This window comes from Magnolia sinica, chromosome 14, assembly GCF_029962835.1.
Source record: "Magnolia sinica isolate HGM2019 chromosome 14, MsV1, whole genome shotgun sequence".
Lineage (NCBI taxonomy): Eukaryota > Viridiplantae > Streptophyta > Magnoliopsida > Magnoliales > Magnoliaceae > Magnolia > Magnolia sinica.
The window spans coordinates 50,450,858-50,456,545 of NC_080586.1; the positions used below are offsets into that span (position 1 = coordinate 50,450,858).

General features: G+C 42.0%; 1 non-coding gene across 1 annotated transcript; it reads left to right on the forward strand.

The window, feature by feature from the left end:
• Positions 1 to 5,340: 5,340 nt before the first annotated feature.
• On the forward strand, positions 5,341 to 5,447 carry LOC131226562 (small nucleolar RNA R71). Its single transcript, XR_009161935.1, has one exon. It is a non-coding gene; the product is annotated as a small nucleolar RNA R71 (small nucleolar RNA).
• Positions 5,448 to 5,688: the final 241 nt, after the last annotated feature.

Consider the following 5,688-nt stretch of genomic DNA (forward strand, 5'->3'; position numbering starts at 1 on the left):
CTTCTAATTTTGGATTAACAATTCAAACTTAACTATGAAATCCAACAAATACTGAATCCAAGCGTCTTAAATTACCAACATCACGTATCTTGAAATTCCAAGTGCCCTAGATGGCCGTCAAAATCCCTTCGAATTCACAAGAAAGTCCAGAAAAATTTAAAAATTTTCACAATTTTTGCTCAAAACCAAGAAAACACTGATTAGGAATCTACTCTCCCACCCCCAACCAAAAATCTACATTGTCCTCAATGTAAAAAGAAATAGACATGCAATGCACATGAGACAACGGAAAAATAGGAGTGATGGAAAGATAATACCTGGACGAAAGAATCAAGAGGCTTTTCAATGATACCTACACCACTTTCGCAGGTGCTCTCGATTACATTTAGCGTATGCAACAAGCCTTTAAACCCCTAGGTTACCCCTAGTGGACGAGTTGTAGTCTCGTGAGGGTTTGCAGTAATGTTACCCACAAACATTGAACTAACTAATGATAAAAAAAAAAGAAATGAAATGAAGAGCTGGGTTGCCTCCCAGGAGCGCTAAATTTACCATCTTCAGCCAGACAAATAAAGCAACTACCCTAGTCCTAAGAAAACAGGAAACTTACCTATACCTCCATCAGACTAGGAGATTAATCCTGGTAAACAGGATCAGTCAGAGGCATGGACATGTCCTCTGAATCAAATTTCTCGACAAATGGTTTCAATCGATGTCCATTGACTTTAAACTCCTTGCCATTGTCGGGATCTCTTATCTCCACGGCCCCATGCGGAAAAACAGTAACAACAATGTAAGGGCCGGTCCAACGAGATCGAAGCTTACCCGGAAAGAGATGTAATCGAGAATTGTACAAAAGGACCTTCTGACCAGGTGTGAATGATTTTCGCAAAATGTGTTGGTCATGAAATGCTTTCATCTTGTCCTTGTAAATTCTCGAATTATCGTATGCATCATTCCGGATTTCTTCAAGTTCATTCAATTGAAGTTTGCGTAGTGAGCCAGCGTTGTCCAGATTGAAATTAAGATTTTTGATCGCCCAGTACGCTTTATGTTCCAGCTCCACAGGCAAGTGACAAGCCTTCCCATAGACAAGTCTAAAGGGAGACATTCCAATAGGAGTTTTAAATGCAGTACGGTATGCCCATAAGGCATCGGTCAATCGGATTGACCAATCCTTACGATCTGGGTTAACCGTTTTCTCCAAAATGTGTTTGATCTCCCTATTGAAAATCTCAGCTTGTCCACTTGTCTGAGGATGGTATGGGGTGCTCACCTTATGAGAGATACCGTATTTCTTCATTAAGCTCTCAAATGGTTTATTACAGAAGTGTGAGCCCCCATCACTAATGATGGCTCGAGGCGTTCCGAATCGAGAAAGGATGTTTTCTTTTAGGAATTTAATGACCGTGCGATGGTCGTTCTTTCGACATGGAATCGCTTCGACCCATTTAGTGACATAATCTACGGCGAGCAAAATATACAAATTCCCAAACGATTGGGGGAATGGTCCCATGAAATCGATGCCCCAGCAATCAAATGCTTCAATGATAAGAATGGGATTCAAAGGCATCATATTTCGACGGGACAATGCTCCCAATTTCTGACAACGCTCACAAGCTTTGCAAAACTCATGAGTGTCCCTAAACATAGTGGGCCAGTAAAAGCCACACTGCAGGATCTTGGCCGTGGTCTTTTTAGCGAAAAGTGACCACCACGAGCCTCTGAGTGACAGAAGGAGATCTCTAATGCTCATCGTCTGGCATACATCTCCTTAAGATTTAATCTGGGCAATATTTAAATAAATATGGATCGTCCCAAAAAAAGTTGCACACCTTGGTAAAGAATTTCTTCTTATCTTGCGCAGTCCAATGTGTTAGTATAGAACCTGTGATAAGAAAATTAGCAATATTAGCGAACCAAGGTGAATGGGAGACTCTAAACAATTGTTCCTCAGGGAACATGTCATTGATATGGGTTGTCTCAAGGGAATCGAGGTATTAAGGCGAGAAAGGTGATCGGCCACTACGTTCTCTACTCCCTTTTTATCTTTAATTTCCAAATCAAATTCTTGGAGTAGAAGGATCCATCGTATCAAGCGGGGCTTAGAATCATTTTTCGAAAGAAGATACTTAAGTGCCGCATGATCTGTGTAGATAATGATCTTGGATCCGATCAAGTAGGACCTAAATTTGTCCAAGGCGAACACTACAGCTAAGAGTTCCTTTTCCGTAGTCGAGTAGTTCACAGGCGGAATTTAAAGTTCTACTTGCGTAATGAATGACGTAGGGCCGCTTATCTTTTCTCTGGCCTAGAACCGCCCCAAGAGCATAATCAGAGGCGTCGCACATAAGCTCAAAAGGAAGGCTCCAGTCGGGTGGCTGCATAATAGGTGCAGTGGTTAACGTGCTCTTAAGCTTGGTGAAAGCTTCCTGGCATTGCTCAGTTCACTCGTACGGAGCATCCTTTTGAAGAAGATTACATAAAGGACGAGAGAGAAGACTAAAGTCCTTTATGAATCACCTGTAAAATCCCGCGTGTCCTAAGAAGGATCGTACGTCTCTGATGTTCTTGGGTGGAGGTAGGTTAGAGATAAGATCGATTTTTGCCTTATCTACCTCGATTCCTTTGGATGAGATGATATGCCCAAGGACAATTCCCTTTTGAACCATGAAATGACACTTCTCCCAATTAAGTACCAGGTTCTTTTCTTCACATCTTTTCAGCACACATTTAAGACTTTCCAAGCACTTGCTGAAAGATGGACCGTAAACAGAGAAATCGTCCATGAAGACCTCTAGATATTGCCCTACCATATCAGAAAAGATACTAAGCATACATCACTTAATAATGGCAGGGGCATTACATAGTCCGAGTGGCATCCTTGGGTAAGCAAAGGTGTCATAAGGACATGTAAATGTAGTCTTTTCCTGATCTTCAGGGGCTATCTCTATCTTATTGTAGCCTGAATACCCCTCAAGAAAATAGTAATAGGAATGACCAGTTAGCCTTTCCAAGATCTTATCAATGAAGGGCAAAGGAAAGTGGCCCTTCCTCATGACGGTATTCAACTTCCTATAGCCAATGCACATTCACCAACCAGTAGTAACTCTAGTTGGTACAAGTTCATTATTGGCACTTGCTACGATGGTGATTCCGGACTTCTTAGGAACCACCTGAGTTGGACTCTCCTATTGACTATCGGATGTAGGGCATATGATACCCACATCCAATATTTTAAGAACCTCGGCCTTAACCACTTCTTTCATGTTTGGATTTAGTCTACGTTGTGATTGTCGAGAGGTCTTCGCATGATTCTCAAGATAAATGAGGTGAGTACAAATTAAAGGGTCAATTCCCTTGAGGTCTGCAATCGTCCATCCAAGGGCTCTCTTATGCTTAATGAGAGTAGATATAAGCATACTCTCCTGTTCTTTGTCCAAGTGGGCAGAGATCACTACCGGGTATGTCTCATCTTGACCCAAATATGCATATTTCAAATCAGAGGGCAAAGGTTTTAGGTCAAGCTTCGGCGGCTTGAGGTTAGACGGCAGAGGCACTACATCAGTTTGTGGTAATTCTTCAAATTGTGGCCTCCATCGGTTAACTTCAAGTACCGGTGCAGTATCAAGCAAGGCGCACGTCTCCCTAATCATGTCATCATCAAAATCATGGGAGTGGGCCAGGCACGTCTCTAGATGGTCGGAGGATAAGGTCAGAGGTGTCGTATCTTCCACGAAAGAGTCAATCATGTTAATATCGTGGAAATCGTCATCATCCTCTGAGTTGCTGCCGTTATTGAAAAAGATGTTTGACTCCAATGTCAAATTTCCACAAGACATAGTCATGATACCATTCCTGCAATTGATAATTGCATTTGACGTGGCAAGGAATGGGCGACCAAGAATGACGGGAATCTGAGTGCTCATGTTATTGATGGGTTCGGTGTCCAGGATGATAAAGTCTACAGGGTAGTAAAATCTATCAACTTGGACCAACACATCCTCAATTATCCCTCTTGGTACACGAACAGAGCGATCAGCAAGTTGTAGTGTGGTTAGGGTCGGTTTTAATTCACCCAAACCTAACTGTTTGTATACCGAGTAGGGAATCAGATTGACGCTTGCTCCTAAGTCAAGAAGTGCGTGATCAATTCGATGGTTCCCGATTACACATGATATGGTTGGGCTACCGGGATCCTTGAATTTCTGCGGCACGTCTTGCTTCAGGATGGCACTCACTTTCTCAGTCAAGAAGATTTTCTTTTGAATAATTTTCCGTCGCTTGGTCGTGCATAAGTCTTTTAGGAATTTGGCATATGAAGGTATCTGTTTAACGACATCAAGTAGAGGAATGTTGACTTTCACCTGTTTCAACACCTCTAGGATATCCTGAGAGTTAGAGAGAGGTTTTGGTGAAACCAACCTTTGGGGGAATGAAGCAACTGGCTTCTCTAGAAGTTCCGGTTCTACTTTTTGTGGGGCATCACTGGATCCATCATTGTTGTCCTCTTCTGGTTCTTGAGGCTTTTCGGGTCTAACCGGAAGAGTTTTATTAATGATCTTCCCACTCCTAAGAGTGGTGATGGATTTAGCATGCCCCATCTGATTTGAAGAGCTGGGATCATTATTCTCGTACTGTGGTTTAGGATTGGGGAGAGGTTGTGCAGGAAGCATCCCCTTTTCTATAACCGTCATACGAGAATCTATCTTTTGCATAAAATCTGTAATTCCCCGCATTGCCTGAGCCAGCTCTTGTATGGGATTTTGAACCAGTTCCTCTTGAGGTTTCACTTGATTTGGATTTTGATTGAAGAAACCTGGAGGAGTCGCCGTTTGTCCATTCCTCCAACTAAAATTTGGATGATTTTTCCAGCCAGGATTGTATGTGTTGGAGTTGGGTCCAGTAAAAGGTCTTTGATAATTATTTCTGACATTGGCTTGTTCATTCAACACTCCTCGAAAGGCAGGTATTGTAGGACAGTTTTCAGTTGTGTGAATGTTGCAATCACAGATGCCGCAAACAACTTCATTGACCTTATCCTTCTTTCCTTCCATGGCCTCAACTTTCCTTATGAGCGTAGTCACTTTACACTTGAGATCATCCTCTTCTTTCAAGAGATATAATCCCCCTTTCTCCTTTAATTGAGTCGGCCTAGACGTGGTGTTCGCCATTGGGTAATAGTCCCATGATTGTGTTTTTTCAGCGAGACTATCGAGGTAATCCCATACCTCGTCAACATCTTTGTTGATGAACTCTCCATTATACATTGTCTCGACCATTTGGCGCATGGAAGATGTCAGTCCATCATAGAAAAAATTTGTAATGCGCCACGTTTCAAATCCGTGTTGTGGGCATGAACTGACCAAATCTTTGAACCTTTCCCAGCATTGGAAGAATGTTTCCTCTTCCTTTTGGGCAAAGTTCATGATTTCTTTTCTGAGGGTAATTGTTTTATGATGTGGGAAGAATTTTTTTATGAATTCCCTCTGCATATCGTTCCATGTGCCAATGGATCTAGGACGCAGTGAATGTAACCACGTCTTAGCTTTTTCTTTTAAGGAAAAAGGAAAGAGTTTCAGCCTAATTGTATCCTCAGATACATTAGGAAAACATAATGTAGCTATTATCTCATCGAACTCTTTCAAATGTAAATATGGACTTTCAGATTCAAGTCCATGGAATTTG